This window comes from Lycorma delicatula, chromosome 6, assembly GCF_047948215.1.
Source record: "Lycorma delicatula isolate Av1 chromosome 6, ASM4794821v1, whole genome shotgun sequence".
Classification (NCBI taxonomy): Eukaryota; Metazoa; Arthropoda; class Insecta; order Hemiptera; family Fulgoridae; genus Lycorma; species Lycorma delicatula.
In genome coordinates, this window is record NC_134460.1 from 141,779,517 (window position 1) to 141,804,177 (window position 24,661).

General features: G+C 28.4%; 1 protein-coding gene across 6 annotated transcripts in view; it reads left to right on the plus strand.

Annotated features, from left to right (window-relative positions):
* Positions 1-24,661, plus strand: part of Ac76E (adenylate cyclase type 2 Ac76E) — a 778,210-nt gene that overhangs the window by 405,111 nt on the left and 348,438 nt on the right. For all 6 annotated transcript variants that reach the window (XM_075368679.1, XM_075368681.1, XM_075368680.1 and 3 more), the window contains one exon: positions 12,543-12,596. The gene's annotated coding sequence lies outside the window, so the exon portion shown is untranslated. The remainder of the gene's footprint in view (positions 1-12,542; positions 12,597-24,661) is intronic.

Consider the following 24,661-nt stretch of genomic DNA (forward strand, 5'->3'; position numbering starts at 1 on the left):
GGGATCCCCTAAGTTTGGAGGAAAAATATAAAGACCGGAGACCCGGTTAGATTTCCTCCTTGGAGGGGAACTGGTTTGAGGCATGGCACAAAGAAAAGACCGAGTCCCGGTCTACTGGGTAAGCGACCCCCGCAGGGCACGGCATCGCCGGATACTGTGGTTTCCCTGGAGGTTGGAGACCAGGCAACCCCTGAGGATGCGCAATGCGTAACTTCTGGACCATCGTCAGTGGTCTTGTTAGGGGGGGGGGGGGTCTTGTCTTATAATTTTATAAGACATTTATATATTTATGAGAAACTTATAATATATATTTAAATTAATAAAATTTATTGGTCGACTCTGTTGTTTTTAAAAAGAATTTATATGTTATCTTTTAATTTTATTTTCATCTTTTAAAAATAAGCATAATTTATTACATTCAACATTCTCAATTAGTAATCTGTTTTAATTGTTCCAGTTTCTCGTCCTCTACAACGTTTGCATAGTCTCTATTAGAAAATTAACTGATATTTTAAGATATAAAATTATAGAAAGAGAGAGGTCTATGAATTTCAAATTTTATCCAACTACCTTTCCTTTATTTCTGTTTTGCCTCCGGAACCACCGTAAAGTATTACTTCAGAGGATGAATGAGGATGATACTCGTATGTTTGAATGTAAATGAAGTGTAGTCTCAGATCTACTATTCCTGAGATGTGTGGTTAATTGAAACCCAACCACCAAAGAACACCGTTATCCCCAATATAGTATTCAAATACGTATAAAAGTAACTGTTTTTACTAGGATATGAACCTTAGAACTCTTGATTTCGAAATCAACTGATTTGCTATGACCAGTTTACCACTACATCAACCCTGTGGGTTTAATCCAACCACTTTTCTCGCTTTTTTTCTGTTTACCCTCCGGAACCACCGTAATGTATTACCTCTGAGAATAAATGAGGATGATTTGTGTGAATGTGAATAAAGTGTAGTCTTGTACAGTCTCAGGTCGACCATTCCTGATATGTGTGGTTAATTGAAACCCAACCATCAAAGAACACCAGTATCCACGATCTAGCATTCAAATCCGTATAAACGTAACTACTGCCTTTATTAGGATTTGAACTTTAGAAGTCTAGACTTCGGAATCAGCTGATTTGCAATGACGAGTTAACCACTAAACCAGAGCGGTGGGCTTAACCAACCACCTAATTTAACAACCTAACTTACTGACACGAAAATTTCAATTTTATTCTTACTTTCCTACAGCTGAGCTTCACTGCCGTAAAACGCTAAATTTCATACAAACATTAAAAATATCTTCCTTGTTATTCTGTATACATGACCGTAGCAATATATATACATGATATGATAGATTTATTTTAATTGTTTTAGCAAAATTCATTTGTTGTATGAAAACTTTCCTTTTTCAAGTACGGTTTTGATATCTGCATTATTTCGCTCATTATTCGTAGCTTTACAACCTAATTATAAAAATTCTCTCTCATTTTTGATTCATTGTGTTCCCTTTTCTTAATAATAAATGTTTATTTATATTCCTTTCTTCATATTTCATTACCTCTGTTTAAGTATAATTTAATTTTAAACTAATTTCTTCTACCTATAAATTCACACAATTTAATAATTCTTCCAACTCATTGTTTTTTTCCCAAAAGAACAACGTTATCTAACATTTAATAACTTTAAGAAACATTCTGATATAGGAGACAAAACAAATGAGGTTTCCGTATTTCGTTTTTGCTTTCTTCCAGTTGTTTTCAACTGAAGCATTTCTTAGCACAGCACTCTCTTTTCAGACGTTTATATATTTATTTATATGCTAAAAGGTTATTAGTGAAATAAAATTTTACGTACTTTTCATTTTAGTTCAACATTTTTACATAATTATTAATAAATCGATATATTTAACAAAAAAAAAAAAGTTAATAAAATATATGTTTATAAGGTTGGATTCGAACGGATGTGTGCGTAATTACGAATCCGACACGTTCTCTCTTACACCACATAACTGAGAAGCATTAAACAAAATTAATATGTAAATTAATATAAATTGCTTTACGGAAGCCACAAAAAAATGTGATGTTCACCACAATGCAATTGTGTAACTGTCCAAAGAATTTGAGGATCGTATCTCATTTTCAAGTTAAATAAGTTTAAATGAAGAGCAGCAAAAAATGTGTATATGTAATTTAATAGGGGTACAAAGAAGTCACGTGTTGTTGACATCAGATTTTTTATCTGTGTATTTTTGATTAAATAAATTCTATTTTTAACGATTAATTACTAAAAATTCAATTAATAAATTAATAATTAATAGTGGTAATCTTGTACCATTAGTTTCTTTAAATATATAATAATTTTCTTCGTGAAAAAATTACCTTTTTTTAATTTTCAAATGTTCTGCGATTATTTTTTAAATATTTGATTAATATTCATGTAATTGTTTGTTAAAAAAAAAATTTAAGTTTTTTAAATTAAAATTTTCTCGAACATTTTAAACTGCTGGTAATGATGGGATTAAATTTTTGTGCAAACAAACTAATTTTTAAAAAGATTTTTCATAATTTTTACTTCACTTTTATTAAATTTTATGTTGATTACACTTTAAATAACATAAATAATTACTTAGAAATTTTGAAAAATTTTATTTTATGTTATTTAGAAATGATGAAAATTGTATGTTAGGAAATGAATAAAGTTCTACGCTATGGTAAAAGATTTTGTTTTTTTTTTATAAAAAGGAAATCTTGAATAAACTTCTCATAAGATGTATAAATATAAAAGTTTTGTATTACTGTACGTTTTGCTTGAGTGCACCTATTTATAAATAAACTTGAAAAATAAATTCAAGCAAAAGCTTTCTGTTAAAACATCGACGGTACTAATTTAATCTTCTGCTATGAAGGTTTGTTATGATTATTTCCCTGCTGTAAAATAAATGAATTTTCGAGTTATTAAGTGTATTACGAACATAAAGTACTTTAACATTTTATGGTAGTGTTTCTTTAATTTTAGGATTTACATGTAAGAAATTATTTTTTTTTTTTTAAATCGGATGAAAAGAATAAAAGACGCATAAAAAAAGGAATATGAGGTAAGATTTCATTCTTTCTCATCTAAATACACCTTGCTGTATGAAAATAACAAAATTGTATACATAATGAAGTTTGTTTTAAGAAAAGAATATTAACAAAATATTAATATGGGGAGTTGTTAATTACAGTCGTAAAAAAATTAAAAAGTACAGATATTTTTAACGTGATGTTTAAAATCAGGTAAGCCGTATGTTAAATCATCGAAGTTCATTTTATATGAGAGTAGAAATATATTAATTTTTTATCCTTAGGTAGTTATTCTATTCTCAAATTTTTCCTTTAATTTTCTCATTGTTTCTTTTGTTTTATTTTAACCGTTAAAATAAAAGCAACGCGTACAGATTACCTCATTGTCGTATTCTTTTTTGATCTCATCTTTCTTCAGTTTTATCTTTATTACTATTACCTAAGTCTTCTACAGATTGTAAATTCTTTCTTTCCTTAAATTTAATTCCAATCTTTAAAAAATTTTAGATATATTTTTTCATTTTTATTATTAAATTCTTTCTCCAGGTTATTAAATTCGAAGCGTTTTCTTAAACCTCCTCTTATCTGTCAGTTACCTGGAGTATTTTCTATGTGTAGTGCTTGGACTAATAATGCCGTAGTTCTTATATAGCGTGACCTACCAATAAATGAGGACATTGAGCATACCAATCATGGTCGCCTTCGATCTAGAAAGCTACCTATCAAAACAGCAATTGCTGTCACAGAGGAAGGATTTAACCTAACTGACACCTGGCGTCAAGAATGGAGCACAAAGCAGAATAACCAAATCCCATGTATTATTCAAAAGCCGCCAGGTTTTGACTTGCCACGTAAGACATGGTCACCACTAAACAGAATACGAACTCAGCATGATAGGTGCGTCTATTTCCTGTATAAATGGGGTAAAACACTGACGCCTCTTTCGAGTGTGGTGAAAATCAAACTGTTAATCACATCACAGAAGTTTGCCCTAGGACAGCTTATGAAGGGACTCCTGAAGATTTCCTGATGGAGACTCCAGAATTAGTAGCTTATATTAATTTGTTAAATGTTTGTTTGTAACTGTTTGCTGTAATTGGTGTTGTGTCTTGGTGTTATACGCTAAGTAAATAAATATAAAAAAAAAAAAATATATAAAAATTCAGGAGGAAAGTGAAATAACTTGAGAACTAATTCTAGTGTTTAAAATAAGGAAAACTATACAAACGTAGGTCCGAAAACGATATATTAACAAGTTGCAGCTAGTGAAAAAGTTTGCTCGTGTTTCAGTCCCCCCGTTGAAATGAGGTCTTGCTGAAAATGTAAAGGTGTTATATAAGGGGAAAACTTGATGGTTTCTATGTTTTTGATCTGAAAAATCGAATAAAATAGGTCCCAAAAATGTATCTACTGAGGTTTTCATGATATCCAACGTAAAAAATGAAAATTCGGTGACGAAAAAGCAATTTTTTTTAGGTTTTAAGTACAATAACTTTGATGAATGAGCAGTAAATGCTTAAATTTTCAATCAAAACTTATAGAGAATTTGATTATGAGAAAATTGATGTATAAAATCTAAGAAAACAAATAAAAAAACAACATACATTATTATACACATAAAAGAAAAATACTTGAAAGAAAGTTTTTATGAATTTGTAACAATTAACCGTTGTAGTTAATAGACAGTTTCATACTAGAACAACGCTTCATGGGGAGAAATTATCTGCAATTTTTAAACAGTGAATTTCTATCAGTGCGTGAAAATTTCCCATTGGCAAAACGAATTAAAATGTACTATCAACTTTATGGCGCACTTTATGACAGAGAAATTGAATGAAAAATTTACTGCTAAGTGGATTGGACGAAGAGGGCCGGTAAATCGGAGCCTACATCACCAAGAGTCTTACTTTCTTAGATTACTGTTCATAGGGATGGATAAAATGCGAAGTATACAAGCAAAAGGTAGTAGACACTTGTGATGAACTGATTGCTCGTATTCTCAGAACTGTTGCCCTCATCAAAGACGCAATGATATTAGTTTGGTGACAGAAAATATAAGGAAACGAACTGAAAAGTATATCAATGTTAATAGTGGAATTTTCGAATATTTATTGTAAATTAATACGTATAAATCACAGTGAGTATGTTTTTAAAAGTAATTAATGGTATTTGAATTTTCAAAAGGTCTAATTTTATTGTACTAAAAATTCCTGCTGTTTTTAATTTTTACAAATTCATAATACTTTTCCGTTAAGTCTGGTTTTTAATAGTAAAAGTTGATTATTTTTGTTTTTATAGAATTATACCAGTTTTTTCAGGATTAACTTCTATACCAGGTTTTATAATAAAATTTACCCATACATATCAGTCATTTACATATATATCAGTCATTTAACATACTTCACTTCAAACCTAAAAAAACGTGCTTTTCGTCTACGAATCTTTTCGTTTTAAGCTGAATAAATGAAAACTACGGGAGATACAGTTCTGGATCTGTTTTATTCAATTTCTCAGGGAAAAAACATAAGCATCAAGTATTTCTGGCTGTAGAATTAGTTACGAAATTCTTTCCCTTTCCTCATGAATCACGTGTTTTTAACACTCTTTTATTTGATAGTAAATATATATTTTTTTCTAACTATGCGGGTATATACTTTCCTAACGTTTCAATAAATTTTGTATACTAACATTTAATGCTTTCTTCAGATATCAAAGAATGTATTTATTTAAAAGACAAAACATCCGCTTGTATTTTTTAATAAACAGTTTAATAATGAAATTGTTTTTATTGCAATCTGAACGAGTTTCTAGTTTTATTTTAATGCACCATTACAATATTTTTCTTTTATATATGCTGTAACTATAAAAAAAGCTGACAACACAGTTGTTTCCCGTCACACGGTTTTTTTCTGATGCACGGCCTACACACACATACATGCACAACTTAATTAAAAATATTTATCATTTTATTTAATTATAATACTTTATCTTTAATTAATTCAATGATTATAACTAAAGCGCGCGCGCATACTAAATTCATTCGTGTGGGTGTGGCGATACTTTCTTTCTTTTTCCTGTTTAATCTCCGGTAATTACCGTTCAGATAATACTTCAGAGGATGAATGAGGATGACATGTATAAATGTAAATGAAGTGTAGTCTTGTATTTATTTTTTTTTAAAGTAAAATAAACATAATTTAAATTCTGGAAATAAAATTCAGAGATAACATATTTTCCAGTATTATGTGTATTTTCTGTTAAAAAGATCTTTATTACAAACAAAACTTGACTTTAGTTGTCTCTCTTATCTTTTTGAGATTTAAAAAACATCAAACGATTTAAATGAATATTTCGTAAATAAAATTTGTTTAAAAGAGTTCAGACAAATAAATAAAGAATATTTTTATTTAAGCGGTAATCTCATTTTAAAAGTTTTTTCATTTCAAGTATTATTTAATTTTATGTTAATGAAATAAAATTATCCGATGTATTCGTATATGCTGTAATATGCAAACATATTTTACGATTAAACGCATAATAATTATATTTTTAATAAATTTACTGTTGGAAGTTATTTCATGCAATTTTAACCAAAACTATTTATTCTTTACGTATGACTTACTCAAGGAGTAGGAGTATATGTTTACAAATTATATTATTAGTTTCTGTGCCAGTATATAAATTCTTTTACACATTCGTATTTTATAAGATAAAACTTACTGCCCGTTAATATTATAACTGTATAGTGATTTTAAATTAATTTTATTCTATTTTCTTGAGTCTGATTATTTATTCGGCTTTATATTTATGTATGTTTCTTTTGAGAGGTGAAATTGTTTAATTTTATAATAAACGATTAAGCATAGATAAATGGATCAGTATGATATTTAAAGCTTATGTGATATTTCGCATCGAAAGTATTGTTTATTGTGAAACAAAAAAAAATAATAGCAATTTCCTGTAGAAATCTATCAACATACATTCAGTTCTTTATTGACCAACTAATGGTAATTTTTACTTTTCATCCAGAAAATTCAATACTTTCCCTTATTTAAATTATTATATCAGTATAAAAATCTTAAATAATTTTTACAATTAGTAAAAAGTGCAGTATTCGTTCATTAGAGTCTTTTATGCCGATAATCATAAAAATGACTTTTTTCTTGGGAATTCGCAAAATTTTAGTCATCTACGAAAAATCTTTTCTTTCGATTAATATGTCATTTTCAGGTCAAAGTTTTGAGTATTGCGATAATCATCAACATGCCAGAGACAGTCTCTTAGGAGAAATGGAGTTGTCTTGAGAGTTGTATATTTCTATGACACATGTATGTCTCTGTGTCATAACACTATATAGCTTAATTCTTCTAGATAATCTCTCTTTCTCCAGCTAAAATAATTCTAGGATATTCAAATATAATGTTTTATTTTTTACATTTGTTTTGAAATATAAATTTATTAATATAAAAACTCGGAATATTTTGCTACATTGCTGTTAATAACTTATTTTAACAATAAACTTTATTTTTTATATAAATTATTTAATAAAAAAAATAAATAAATAATGTAAATTTAATATATTTTTTATAAGTTAAAAAATGCTTACTCTAAATCGGTCGATTTTCCAAGGTAATTTATGAGGTCTTTGAGTAAATGACTCGTAAACTACTCACAAAATACTAAAAACATTGTTGCCATAGTTTCTTGCTGCTATTTGCATTAAGGTAGGTATCTCATTATTTACAATGTACACTTGTTCATCAGCCCTATGTTAAATGATGTTTTAAAAAATATTATCGATAGAAAATAATAATTTATTAAATTTTGTTTATCATTTATTAGAAAAGTAAAAGTCAAGATAAATGTGAAAAATCTTAACAATTAAAAATCCATCATCATGTGGTTGTAATTTTTATTTTTATTAAGCTTTTAATTTCGTTAACTCTCCTCGTTATCTTTTTTTTTTTATTTTGTCTATCCATTTAATCTTTTCTGCGTCTAAATTTTAAATGCTTTCAGTCTTTCGTTAAATCTGCTCATTAATTATTTCACTTTGTCCATTTAATCTTTTTTACTTTCACATTTTAAATGATTCTAGCCGTTCTTTTTCTTAAATTCTATATTTTACATCCACACAGAAGTAAATTCTAAAAGTAATATTTCACAACACTTTTTCAAATCTAATTGTTTCTTCATAATAATTTTTTCTTTTTTAAATTTGTAAATTGTACTTTTCGCATAATCGTTTGTAATGAATATCTTTAATTCACAGACCTTGTGCTGTTTATTTTGTGTATTCCTGGAGAAGAAATAATGAATATTTATAATATCTTAACCATCAAGGGAGCTAGGGTCTCAGTCGATGGTTTAAAACCTTCCCTGGGATAACACGAATGTGTCCTAAAAGTTTAAAAATAATTGATAAAGTAACAGACATACTTTATATATATATATATATATTTCCGAATAACTGTAATCTGTTAGATCGAGAGTGTACGTGATGCATGCAAAGGGTAGCCATCAACATACCCCGTTTGAATTTTGAAAATCTTACGATTGTTTGCAGAAATATTATAAGAGCACTCCATTACACCTCCCGAAACAGCGCCAAGATGCATCCTGTTTGTTATCAGTTAATGGTGGTGATTTGTCTAGCCTCCCGCGAGGTGCTCTCATACCTCACCACTCTAGCCTTACACACAGTCCTCACGAGAAGCCCATTATTGTTAAACAATAATTTAAAAAATTTATTTAATATTTTTTTTTATTTAACGTAAACTTAATTATGTTATTTTTGTAATATTATTCATTTGATTGATTAGAATCATTCAATTCAAACCCAGCCATATAGTGTTATTACAGTCTCACAGTCCATAGTTTATTAATTCATATCATTATAGTTTGTGCTTCAACCGGCAAATCTCCACTACTTTCGAGATGAAATATCTAAAAATCTTCTCAGTTATGTCAAGAAACACGGGTAAAAATTTGGTTGCGATTGATCGAGTAATTTTTTATTTATCATTAATAAACAAAATCGCTCTTTCTCTTTATGTAAGAGTATTTAAACCTTCACTGTATTTATTTTAGTTACAGTTGAATAAATTGGAACGCTGCAGCTAATGATAAAAAATAAAAACACTCTTACCAAGGACGGGTTCCCAGAATTTAAGTAAGATTGTCTGTGATGTGGTTTTTTTAATAGTTGGATTTTCCTTTCTAATTTTAACTACATCTCTTGTTGAAAATTTTCATCCCCTTCTCGGGTTACGTATTTACAGTGCGGTTTTTATATTTAAACTAGAATATTTGTCTTTAGTATTGTCAAACTTCTTACGTTATTTATAGTGTTATCTTCTAAACCTGAAATTCAATCTCATTAAAACGGGGTGGAATATTCTTCCGCTGCAGGTTTTATCATTTTTTTTTGTTTTAAATTTTATTTATTTATAATTTCCAAGTAAAATTTTTCATTCTCTTTTTATAAACGTGATTTTCTAATATATTATAAAATTACTCTATAAGTTTATTATGCTTCTGACATCTATTTGTTTAATGTACAGTAATATTTTGATATTAATTTTAATCTTTTGATCTTATACCGTATAATAACGTTTAAAATCAAACAATATTTCTTTGAAATTCTGTTGTTATATAAAGTATGAAAAACAAAAAACTTTCAGTAAAAAAGTTTAAATAAAATAAACGGTATAATCATAGGGTATTTTGCAATCAATTGCAAAATAACCCTATGTAACATGAAAATTCTAAGAGGATATTGTTACGTACTTTTCAAGAAAAATGTATTTTTATATTTGTTTGAATTAAAAGAACAGATAAATATTTTCATTTTATTATCATTTTAATTATTTATAAATTAATTTACTTTTATTATTGAAGAGAAAATAAAATTTAAGCAAAAAAGTTTCATAAATTTATTAAAAAATAACATCGTAGATATTATAAACAAGATATATATATAAAAAAAAAGCAATACAAGAAGTATAAAGAATACATTCTATTATTCTTTAGTGATAAAATGTTAAGAAAATATAAATTACTTGAAAATTCATTTTCTCTAGACTCTTATTATTATTATTATTATTAAAAATTTTATTGTGCAGTATGATATAAGTGAAGTTAATTTAAGTTTATGTTATATATTATAAGCAAACAGATGACAAAATGTTACAGTAGAATATAACTTTGCTGTATTCTATACGTTATTAACAAGTTGAAAATTTAGATTAATTTATCGTAGTTTAAGTTTTATGAAATATTTTTATGTAAATAACTGCTGTAAATTGTAACTTGAAAACGATCAATAACCATTTACAATAAATAAATGATAGAAATAAATAAAAGTAAAATTTTTTAAAACTGCAACGCTTCTGATTTTTAAAAATATCGTCATCAGTATATACTAGAAAATTAGTAACGTTAAGTATAATACAGCACACCGGGCTTGTCTAGTAGTAACTTGTCAAAAATCATTTGTTTAACAGTTGATTTTCTAAATCGAAGATTTTCAAGTTCAAATCCTAGTAAATGTTAGCGCTCTTATACGGATTTGAATATTAGACAATGGATACCGGTGCACTTTGGTGGTTGAAGTTCAATTATTCACACATCTCAGGAATGGTTGACTTGAATCTGTACAAGATATTTTCATGTTTACATATTATTCTTTTCTAACGAGGGGCGTATGGGGGTTGCTTATTGTTCACTAGTTGAACAGTTTGCAACGTACACATTAAAATAATAATCAAAATATAATGCTTACGAGGTCTGTTCAGAAAATAACCAAACTTTATTTTTTTTCTTTATTATTATTTTTACAGCTTATTGGTCTTTGTCCCTTTCACACACTTTTCCCAGCGATGTTTACACTTCACAAAGCAGTCCAGGGTAGCTTCATTTGAAATGGCTTTTAAGATCCGTGACGAATTTTTTTTAATTTCATCAGTAGTCTCAAAAACGGTGCCTTTTCATCATTGATTTTAATTTTGGAAATAAGAAAAAATTGCAAGGAGCCCGGTCTGACGATTAGGGAGCCTGAAGGAGAACAGTCATCTGATTTTTGGCACAAAACTGACGAATTGACAAAATCGAGTGTGCGGGCGCATGTCGTGGTCTCTATTTTTTCGGATTTTTTCACATAACTGTTGTAAAATGCCTTGACAGTACGCACGGTTTTCTGTTTCCCGTTAAGGCAAGAATTTACAATGCACATTTTCATTAAAATCGAAAAAATAGAGCGTCACTTTGACATCGGATCGAGACTGATGTGCTTTCTTGGAATAGGCAATGGAGATTCTTTGCCCATCCATTGTAATGATTGAACTTTTCTTCAATTTTGCTATAAACCCAGCTTTCGTCTTCAGTAATGATTCTTTGCATGAATATTTCATCGTCATGTTTGGCTTGTTCCAGTAGTTGCCGACAAACAGCCAGTCGATGTTCTTTCTGCGGTTCGGTCATCAAACGAGGAAATACCTTTGCTGTGACTAGATGCATGTTCGGGTTTTAGTTAAAATGTCATGGCATGATCCATTCGAGATGCTAACCTCTTCTGCAAGTTCTCTGACAGTCAATCGGCGATTTTCAGATTGACCAGATTGTTGATTTTCGGAATGAATTATATGATTATATTTTGCTGTCACTTTCAGTGAAAGCAAAATATATTTATTAGGTACCTCTTGAACTCCAGCCATTTAAGTACAGTAAAAACATAAGAAAGACTGGAAAAGATAGTTTAAGACAAGAAATTGATATACTTATCCTTTTGTGTTGAAATTGTAAAACAATAATTACATACACTGCCTAAATTTAATAGAAAAAAAGATAGTTCTAAAAAGTATAATAATAAATTTAAATAAATTTTATTAAAAACTTACTGGAGATGATCAAACTATTCCCGAAGTCTCATTAACTTCATGAAAAAGTAAAATAATTGAAAAAACAAAACAACAGGACTTACTTCCTAGTATTCTGGGTTTTAATTTTGTTAATTTAAATAAATGGAATATCTTTATTATGCGATTGAATAATATAAGTTATTACCATTTTATTTTTAGTGTGTGAGTTTCTTTCTTAAAGTTAAACTCGTTGAATTTCAAATTTCTATTTCTCAAAAACGGTTCAAAATTTTTTTAAAATCTGTATCTGTATCATATGTAAGTATTATGTTAACAGTATGGTCAAAATATTTTAACCGATTACCAGAAACAGCACACTATTCACCAGTTTCCTCATTATGAATGAGAAATGTTTGTTTGTATGCACCGAATGTTTGTACGCTCCAACATTCGGTGAGGATTTCTGGTCATCCGAAACTGGTGTTACGCGGACTAAAAAACCCAGGTAAATGAAACCGTACCTCATCTGACATGGAATATAGTAATATATAATTTATGATAGTATAATAGTATATAAACTTAGAAAAATGTCTGTTTAATAAATTGTATTTTTTTTGCAGTCAATGTTAGAGGGAGAAATTGAAAGCTGTTAAATTTCTTCGCAAAAAATAATTGTAAGTACCGGTGCATATTTTTTATTTAGATGTGCTTAAATTAATTTATTAATTTTTTTTTTTATAAATATATTTACTTATATTCTATTATTTGATTTAACATTTGTAGTATGTTCTTTAGAAAATAATTGTTTTTAATTTCAATTTTTTTTTTTAAACTAATTTTCATTTACGATAGTATTTTTTCCCCCTTTCTTAGAGTTAGAGAATAAGAGAAAATTTATGATATTATTTTCCTATAATATTTACTGTACAAAATCGTTTTGCCAAACCTAATTTATTTGTTTTCAATTACTGAAATTTATTTAACTTTTTAGTTTGTTTTAAGAGGAAAGAACTTAATATAAGCAGAAAAACCGACATAGTAGTTTATCTTTACTAAATTGTGTAAATAATTATATTGAAAAAGTAAATAAAAAAACTATTATAAAAGAAGAAGAAGAAAGAAATTATAAAATTTATGATAGGATCCTCTCGACCGGAATAGTAGTTTCACAACAAAAAAAGTAAAAAAAAAAATGTTGTATCTTAATCTTTGTTGAATAAAAACGTGGAAGTACCGTATTACAGGTCACTTCTAACGTGCAAGCATCGTATTCGTTTTTTTACGGGACAATCAACTTAGCTGTTTTAACTGCAAGTAATAATAAACTAAGTTAAATTATTAACTTATTAAACTCATATTTTCTCTTACTGAGTGGAGACAGTAAATACAATATAATAATGTAGTGAAATATGTTGCTTCCTACAGATAAGGAATGACTTAATTATTTGCATTTTATTGTCTGTTTTTATGCACGTATAACATTGAAAGTGATAGTAATCGTATTTTTCTACCCCGAGAATAATACTGATCTCCGTGGAGGGGTGCAATATCTAGGCTTTTCATCCGGTGGCCCTGAGTTCGCATCCCGGTCAGACTTGGCATTTTTCATACGTTACAAAATTTCCATTTCGTATTCGCATGCACATGCTTTCAGATTATATGGAGAATTAATTGATCATCAACGTTAGTTCGATGAACACAGAGAAGGCTTTATTTACCTTCGTTTCGGAGGACTTTTGTGTAGTCTATATAAGTATGTTTAATTCAGTAATAAGATATTAGGAAATCAATTCTTTCACCGTTTACCTGAAAGATTAAATTATAATGCTTGTTATTCTTAGAAGAGATTTTGATTAATATTTTATCAAGTTATTGTTATCATCTAGGTAATGTCAACCAACGTACCGTATTTTATAAATGTTTTGTTAAGAATTAGTTAAATGTTCATAAAATTATTTATAAAAAAGTAAAAATGAAAACTGACTTCAAAATATAGTAGTACTAAAGGATTAAAAATAATTATAATTCTATTTATTATGTAAAGTAAAAGTATTTACAACAAAAAAAAATTAAATCGGTGCCAGCCGACACAGATTAAACAATAAAGTTAGTTCCTCAACCGATCGCTAGGTGGCTAAACGGGATTCCCGCATGTAAAATGGGATCTCAAGAGCATATAAGAGTGTCTCACGATCGTACCTTATCATGAGTTCGCTAAGACATATGTACTTGGAGATAATATATGTACCTAAGCATCTAAGTATTCTTCTATTATATTTTTGTAGATCTCATTTTATTTTAGTAAAACTTTTATTATCAAATTTGCATTGCTTGAAGGATTTGAATTGCATAAATCATTGGTTTGTTTTTTTGTTTAACTTGCGTTGGCTGACACCGCCTTCAAAAATTGTTATTTGGTTTAACTACTTTTACTTTAGTTAAATAAAAATACAATTATTTATAACTTTTTAGTGCTATTATTTGTTTAAGTCGGTTTTTATTTTTATTTTTTATAAATTATTTTATTTCAGAATTTTTATTGGCATCTAGTACCTACCTACATACATACATATATATAATATAATTAAAATATAGTTAGGCCTACTAAACGCGCTGGTCATATGAGACAGAGACGTTTAAAAAAGAGAAACCAAGAAAGGAATGACCGTTTAAGGATAAATAGAGAAAGAAACGCCGTGAATACTTTGACAGAGACTTCTTGAGAACGAGAAAGTAGACTCTCACAAATGAGAATGTACAATAGTCAATTCTTACGGAATGAAAGTCTTGAGAGCCATGCTCATCATGTCAGTTTATTCGAAAACGTTTGTAGAAGGAAACACAAGAGCAACGTTCTCACCGATTCGGCTTGATATACGAGGAAGGAGAGTTAAAATTAGATATACGAGGAAGGAGAGACTCATAAAATTTGATGACGAGACTATTGGTCGTAGTATGAAAGTTGTTGATAGTTGCTTAACCATTTCACATGTAACAAGCGACAAAGGGATACGTAGAGCAGAATGCTACCTCTAATATTAAGCTGGACTGTACATGTTCACAAACTGCAGGGTACAACTCTTGACAGGGCAGTTTTATAGACCTCGGCAAGAAATATTTTGCCAAGGGACAAATTTATGTCGCACTTAGTCGAGATAAAACTTTAGAGGGCATCGCCTTGTCTGATTTAGATCCAAATAAGTTATTAAATAGACCACTTGATGAGAAAGCTCTGTCAGAAATGATGAGGTTGTGTATCTATCCAATTTATGGGTTCCCTAAAAATCTATCCAATTTTACTAGAATATTAATAACAGTATATAATAACACTCAAGTTATACAGGGAACAGAACAAAACTGTATTGGTGCGAGTGACAGCGGTTAAGGGTGTCGAGCCGTTCGGTTTATTTGGTTTTTTTCTTATGATTATCATCGGATTTGGTTAATATTTATATGGGACCATTCCGAAAGTACATTTTTTCGATTAATAAAATATTATCAAAATTGTTTTATTTAACATCGGACATATTGCGTAACATAAACATACGAGTACATTAAAAACAATACAGTCGAATCAATAACCTTCTCCTTTTTTGAAGTCTGTTAAAAATTTTATTCATTTTCTGTATGTTTTTTTTTTTGCTTTATGGGCTCTTTTGTTTTGCATTACTTTTCGTATTGCATTCGTATATTCATTTACTTCGTTTTGCCTATCTTCAGGCAATTTACAACACATACGATATTAAACATACGATACAATACGTATTTAACATACGATATTAAAGTACTACACGTTATTGTTAAACATGCAGAAAAAACGTTTTTTTTTTGTTTTTCACAAAAAAACATTTCTTAGATTCACTTAAACACTTTAAATACGACAAATAAACATGTCCGTTGTTGGAGCGTTGATGTTGGTATCATTATTCATGAATACAAAAGATAAATATTGATATATATTGAATTTAAGTATTGTACACCCGATGAACTATTAGATTATTATGTTACATTGTATCAAAAATAAAAAGGTTCTTTTTTCTACAAACTGTTCGTCATGAATTACATTCTTTCTCTTATAAAACGATAAACAAAAACGTTCATTTATTCTCAATAGAGTTTCAGTACTAAAATTAACCATTTGTCAAGTGCAGTGACATATTTAAATTATTGTTGTTTCAAACGTTCTAAACTGTTCACATCATCAAAAAGTTTTGTTTGTTATTTTTAACAGAAGTTTGTTTTATTTAATTAATCATAATTTCGCTATTTTTATCAAACACTGTAGACTGCATTTAGAGCTTCTTTCGCGTATATTATTTTTTGCTAATTTATTATATAATTTAAAAAAAAATTATTATAGTAAATACAGAATCTGTTTTAATTTTATAAAAAATTACCTATTTTTAATTAAATTTAGTGTCCATATAATGTTCAAAATACGACATTTTTATCATGAAAAGGTAAAGAGAATTATTGCATTATTTTAATTTATTTCAATCTGTCTACACATGAAAAACGACTGAACCGATTATTAAGGATAATTTTATCTTGCTCTTCATTGAATTTTTAGATAAATCATAACTTAAATACAATCTGCATAAACGTTTTTTTGTACCTTTTTTTATATTTATTCCCTCAAGATTTTATTCGCCAAAAAAATAAAACTAAAACTTTGTAAGAAAAATGATAAAACCTTTTCAATAATTTAGTAGATTTTTCATATTATTTTTTAAACGTTATTAGTTATTTAAGAAAAAATAATATATATCCTAGTAATAGCTTTCAAAGAAAAATATTTTTGAAATGAATAAAATTTTGAAGAAACATTATATGTGTGTATATGTTCTGTGAGAACAATATATATTAGTCACGGTATCTGTAGTTAACGACTTCCACTGTATGACATAGTATAATTTATAGTATATAGCAACTATAATGTTACCGTACATTAATTATTACTGATGGAGGGGATATTGGTCCCTTAATTTGATTATACTTGGAGTCTCATCTGTTCCAGATTCAGTTAATAATCGAATTATATATTATCATTGTACAAATTACATTTAGTTGGTATAAACAACTCTTACTGTATAACTAACGTTAATTTAAAATAATTTTAAGTAAAGTACTAAATATTGCTCCTGTAATTTTGTACAGAAAATGTTTTAGGAGAAATATTTAACAGAACATTAATTATTATTTTATAATTAACACCCATGGAAGCAAGCACGCACATATAAATAATGCCTTTAATTCAATCGAATAAAATCTTATATTACTTTTCCATAATCATTATCTTCTCCCATAAATTCGATAATAATATTTTATGATTAACTATATCAATGTTTTATTCCAAAAATCACAAATAACTTTTCGGATCTTTTCTGTTAATAGGCAAACACGTATTAACATATTCTTTCAGTAATTTTCTATCACTGAAAGAATAAACGTGCTTTTTAATTGAAATTCTTAGATTCTTAGAGACGTCACAGAAAATTCAGCTATAGAATCTCCAACTTGAACTATTAATTTCCTTTTTAAATTTGTTCCTTTAAATATCATTTCTTTCTGTTGTAGTTTATGAACGTACTTTTTAGCATTATTAGTTTATTTAGCGTAAATACGATATATTTACAGTGGTATTTTGTTAAGAATATTTTCTGATACGTATAAATTTACTGAGGAAGCATGAATTGCACATATTTATTTTATTTTATCAGAAAGATCAGCTTTCTTATATCGTCAATGTCTTTACATAAATTCAACCAAGTTAAAATCAACAACATATCACATATGTCTCATTGTAATATACTACGCACGATTTTCTATAAAAAGAAAAAACATAGTTATAAAATACAACTAGGATGGAGACATGATAGATATGAGAAGCGACTCACGTTGACAATTGCGTTGTCAAATAGGTGTGTTTGCGTTGTCAAATCAGGGCATGGATCTTTCGGGCAGTACCTAGCCAGAATTGGAAAAAGGGACACACCACAATGTGTCTATTGTGAGGAAACAGATAATGCGGAGCACACTATATTTGTATGTCCTAGTTGGGCTGAAAACAGGAGAGTAATTATAACAAATCGATTAACACCGGATAATCTAATTAATTGGATAATACAAAATCGAGATAACTGGGACTGGTTCAGAAGGTTTGCTGGAGAGATCCTGAGAACTAAGGAAGAAGAGGGCGGTAGACTGTGATTAAGTTAAGTAGGGAAGGGTGGACAGTCTCTCCGTGGAGGGCCCGTATGCCCTGGTATGCGGGTTCCTGCGAAGGGAGAGAACTCCAGGGGAGATGGGAATAAAAGAAAAGACCAAGTCCCGGCTGGCGGTGTTTCTCCATGCGAGCGTCTAGGTACTTTGTGGGGTGGGTACCGTCGGTTAGAGGCATAAGCGTAAAGACCGAGACCCGGTCCCCTGCGGAGGGGCTGGGGGACGGCATTACCGGACCTTGGCCCTAGCGCGGGGAATTAGAGGCAGGCAAAAAATAAAACAAAAGATCCAAGACCGGGGGGGCCAACCTGCCGTGCCGGATGTAAAGCCGGTGGGTGGGGGACGCCCCCTTTGAGTAGAAGGACACTCTCCCCGACTGAGTATACTTAAATGGATATCCGGTCGGGTGAGTAGGGGGAAAAAAAAATAAAAAAAAAATAGGTGTGTTTATACTTTTTTTTGTTGAAGTTTTAGACATGCTGATTGTCACCCAAAAGTATGCTTTATTTTCTATAATCAGCTTTTACTCAAATGAAAAGATAAAAAATTTTATTTTTTTTTGAAAAAACGTAAAAAAATGTTTTCAGTAATATTCTGTTATATTTAATGAGCTGAAAGCCATTAAAAATTAAAAGATATTGATTTCTGATTATCATCGAACATCAATACTTGAAGCCAAGGATGCATTGGTACCGGTACTGTTTTTTTGAGAAATAAAAAATTGTCCTTACGCATAAAATTTGTTTTAACTGAAATCTGATAAAAAAAGGAACCTAAATTATTTTAGATACTCGTAGGTAAACAGTGACAAAATTAGTCCTTAGAAATATAATTCAGGAAAAAATTAAACATTTGAAATGAAGAAGATAAGTCTTCTTTTTTATCAGTGAATGTGCATTTTTCATAACATTGTAGTACCGCTAGCCGCCTATGGCTGTGAACCAAATTCAAGCGATCTGGTATAATACGAAATCAAACGTTTTGGTACTGGAAATTTGCGACTGCACCTATTCTTGAAGGTCACCTTTATATCAAAGGATATAAAGTCCTGCATATAGCATCTGAAAGATGAAACATTTACTAAACCACCCTCAAACTATTTTAATAAATTTACTTAACTTTGACGGCTACATGTTTTCATCCAATTATACATATCTATCAGTTTTTTATAATAAAAAATTACATTTGTTGCGTGTGAAAGATGTTAAACCGATCGGGATTCAAACCAGAATTTTCCATGTTATTGATCAGACACTACTCATCCACCATAGAGGCTGTTAGAAGAATTGAAATATATTAAAAGTGAATTATAATGTAAATAAATTCTCTATAATTTAAAAATCAATTTATCTGTAACTAAAAATATATTTGTAAATATTTATTTTATTAATATACTAGTAGAACAAATGTTTTTAATTATTTTAAAAATAAATAATAATCATACTACTTTAGTAGATCGGTTTGAAACAAAATAACAAATAAAATAATATAACAAAATACTAGTGAAATAAATAGGGAAGAAGTATTGTAAAAAAAGTTTAATGGAGAAAGTTTTGTACGGTACTTCGGTTTCAACGATTTTAAGGAAGATTTTAAAGGATAATAATTTATTAACAGACATTGAATACATTATTTAAACCATAGGTGAAATTTTAAACGAAGATTTTTTACTTCCTTGTACGGAGTAAAAAAGTGTTGTGCACGAAAAAATTCGGTTTTCAGATTTCAACGGATATATACTTTTTAAGTCCAAAGTCCAAAATAATTTGAATTTTGGGCTTTTTCTTAACTGCAGTAATAATCTCTCACTGAGATATTTTCAACGATATATCATATTTGGTATTCATTGGTTCTTGAGTTATAGCCAAATAAAATTTTAATTCATGAAATATTTATATCTTACAAGGGGAAGGCACATCGGTTCGAATCAGACTTCATATCCTTTTTTTAATTGTTTTTTTTTTTTTTTAATTTAAATATATTGCTCTATTAATGATTAATAATATCAATTATAAAAAAAATATTTACAATAAATAATAATTCAGTAGTAACAATAAAAAAAAAATATGGAAAAATATCAGAAGTTATTAATGAAATAAAATTTTATGTACTTTTTATTTAAAAAAAAAAAATGTGTATATGTAATTTAATAGGCGAACAAGAAAATTAAATATAATTCGTTTTTTACATGGAAATGTTAAGAAATTATTGAAAACTTTTAGATTCTTTCGGCTAAAGAAAATTATTGGATACATTTACTAACAATAATTTGTAATCATATTGGTTCAATAATTTTAAAGAAAGAAATATTTTCTCTATTGAATTCCATGTTAATTTTTGAAAACAATTTTCCAGCTCGTTTATATACGTGTTTGTATGTAAATATATATTTTATTCAGTATAGTTTTTTAAATATATGACACCCTGATACTACTCATAAATATGATGAAATTCTCGTACTCTATATTCACAGTGATGTAGAAAAAAAAATCTTATTTTTATACTTTTTTTTTTTTTTATCTTCAGTCATTTGACTGGTTTGATGCAGCTCTCCAAGATTCCCTATCTAGTGCTAGTCGTTTCATTTCAGTTTTTTTTTATACTTATAAGTGTATAATAAACATCTGGGCATCCTTGATAAGTTAATTCTTCAAACTAATCTTGATTATATTTAATATTTTTTACCAGTAATTAATGATTGTAATGTAATTTTTATCAGTAAGAATATCCACGACGTTTTTAAGAAACGTATAGGATTAATTTCGGTCACACGATGAGATTGGGGGGTGAAAATAAATCTTTTTTAAGTTTTGAGGTATTAGAAGTACGAAAATACCATTCATTTAAAATGTTGTTTCCGTATATTTATATACATAAAACAGCACGTTGTGATACATTCATATTCAACGCCCAGAAAAAAACTGCTGAAGATTAATTGATGAAGATTTGTTTACACATTCTTCTTACGATGTAAGTGTACACGAAGAAGATATTTTAAAAATGAAATTTACTTTTCAGTAACAAATTAAGATATCAACCTTTGCTGTCTGTAATCGTCATGTGAATATCTAAAAAACAATTTCTAGATTTTTTGAAATTCTACCTGGAAAGAGGTAAAGAAAGGTAAAATTTTTGAACAGTGATTGAAATTTTTCCCCATTTTTGACTACATTAAATGAGGTAATAAGTAAATTTCGGCTTGAAAATGCTCTTCAGATAAATATTTAAAAAACGTTCCAGGTTTTCAGGTTTTCTGAATTTTAATATTTTAAGGGCAAAAAAAAACATTAACTATTTTTTACATTTTTGGCGTTTTATGTTACCACTATTGAATTAATCTTTATGAGATTTGGTAACACTATAATGGTAATTTATGTTTGTAATTCTTATTATGTATTTCGCAATCGAAGCCGCGACAAGAAATCTAAAAAAAATAATTAGTGGGTCCTGTGCTTAACCAACGGTTACTCTGAAGAGATTACAGTACTGTGGTTTTTATAGATTGAACAAGCTTCAATTTTTATTTATCTGTATTATTCTCACTAGCCTGAGTTAAATGAATTCAGAGAAGTCTAGGGGGAGCGCTCCTTGACTAGACGGAAAGGGGCTTTCTCTTTTCCTCGTTTTTGCTCATTCTTACTGTGACGGGAAGCGCAGATAACCATATAGCACGGGTGAAGCCGCGACGGGGATGTTAGTATATACATATAGGCCTATGCATAAAGTTTTGTGGCTCGAAAATCTCGATAACTACTCAGATCGATTTTGTTAAAATTTAGATATTACGTAGCAGTTTATTTGATGTTGTGCATGTAAATATTTGATGAAAACTGGTGGAGTTGTTCTTGACTTACGCTCAGTTTAAGGTCAAAAACAGACAAAATAACTTCAATTTGAGGTTACAGTGAGTCACAGTAATTAAAACTTGTTGCTTGTGGGTACGGTCTACTCGTTACTCGAATGTATGTAATGCGTTGGAAACGCATTACAACATGCAAACGCAGTCGGAAAATCAATGCTTTTCTGACTGCAAAATAACGAGGTCGTTGGAAACGAAAAGTCCGTCTTCTTTAGTAAGAAGACTAAAAAGACCTTTTTAGTAAGTATGACCCTTTATACATAGTAAATGAACTAATAAATAGGTAAGTTTCCTTTTAATTGAAATGTTAATCAATTCTTATTTATCGGCTATACGTCTATACAACATAGAAGAAAAGTCTGTGAAAAATCATCCATTACTTCTCTTTCTCTTTCTTTTTATTTTTTATTTGTTATTAATGTTTGTTTTTTGGACTATATGGTGCTGAAATTAATGGTTTGTGATTTATGACTGAGCTTGAAATTTCATATTTGACTTTTTAAGTTTACTTGCAACTATTTATTGTGTATTGTTTATTTTGGGGGTTCCTTAAGGACCTTCTTATCACGTGCTTTTGTCAGGAAACTTACTTATGGCTCCGCAGAAGAGCCGATTGTAATTATAATTGTTATTGAGCAAAGAAAAAAAAATCATCCAGACCGTGTAACGATTTCTGATAAAATGGCAAAAGATAGTAGGCATACATGAACTAATACTGAAAAGTGCTGTGATCATTCCATAATATATAAAAATATTTTATAAACTTGTAAAGAAAGCTTATTTTAATCGATCGCGCTGTTCAATAAAATTGCAATCAAATATAAGCAATTAAAAACATTTCTTTTCAAAACACTCTTTGTTTATTTTTAATATCCGAACGGTTTATGAGATTGGTATCATATTCTTTTATGTTTACCTTTAATTTTGACGGATTAAAATATAAAAATATTTTTGGTTTTTTTTTCAAAATACCAAATATCTTTTGAGTAATTTTCTTTATCAAGTTATCCAAAAGAATACCCTTGCATTTTTCCATCCTTAACCACATATTAACTATTTATAGTTTTTTTTATCGTTTACTAAGCTGTTATTCTAGAAATGAAAACCACACTTGTTTTTAAATTTATCTTCTTGCCATTTTTACAAGGATTTAAATCTTTACTGTTATATATTTAGGTTATAAAATATACATTCAAATATACGAGTATAAAGGTTTTTGGATAAAAACTATCAAACTCATCCGTATAGATTCAAAAGTTCAGTAACTACGAGTAATTTCTTAGAGCTATAACTAATATAAATTATTATACATTTATGCGAAATTTACTGTTCCAGAACATTCAAAAAATACTTAATAATCTTTTATAATTCATAATTTTAAATTAATCATTTACTTAAAACTATTAAATAATTAATAACTTATTTCCATTTTTAACATTAAAATTATTTTAACCAACGAAAATCTTTGTTTTATCTTGTTAAAGAAGTCACTCTTAAAATTTTCATCATCTCTATTCCAGTTCTGACTTCTATTGTTTTCTTCTCGAACAAAACTCTACAGTATTGTAGAGAATATTTAATTAACTTATAAAATATTAAAGCTAAAGGCATTCAATATAACTACTATGATTTCTCATGTATTATCTTCTTCTAGTAATTTAATCTTGTAATACTAGTTTATTTATATTCTTATTGCAGTAAAATCGAAATTATAAAAGCTTATTCAAAATATTGTAATAATTTTTAAAATATGTTGATTTTTCCCAACGAATAACTATAGATACAGAGTAGCGATGCAACGATTTTGAAAAAAAAACAATTATTTTTCTTTTCTAAAATTAATTTTTTTTTTTTTTAATTTCATACAGAAACTACTAGTAATTTTATTTCTTTTAAATCACGAAAAACTGTATGATTATTTTATATTGAAAACACATCGAACCATTCTTTTTATCCGTAGGACTTAAAAAAGGACTTAAAAATAAAAAATAACAATTTTTTATTAGATCGATAAAAAAAATTAATCATAATGTTTGTACATATTCTTATTACCAGAGTGATATTTAATTATGGAAACAACATTTTACTGCATATCTGAGAGATATTTGGAGGCGGAAAGAAGTTAAGTTTTACATAATTAAAAAAAATCTGCATTATGCTGGGTTTTTAATTTTTGTTCGCCATCTTGGTCCCGCCATTTGAATCAAACTTAATTTTTTTTTAAATGGTAGGTAGACACATGATTTCGATTTAAAATTTTACTAGAAAAACAATGGTGAAATCTGTTTTTCTGTTAATGCCTTCGTTATCCAGTTATACGCAGTCACAAGATGCAATGACAGAAATATCGTGTTTACAATAAAACAAAGTAAAAACGCGTTGCATGAACAATGTTATTGCATTTTATATTCTGAATGCATGCAATAACGAACTTTAAACAGTGCTATAATATTGATAATAATAAACCATAACTAATTGTTAACAACACAGCAATAATTTAAACGGCTATATCAACTGATATTATTTACTTGAAATATTATAATCTTTATTTTAGAATTTGAAATAAATATATTCTATCGTAAATTACTAATGAAAATAAATTTTGAAAGCATACTATTTTACAATAAATGTTCAAAAAGCTTCCCCCTCTACAGCTTG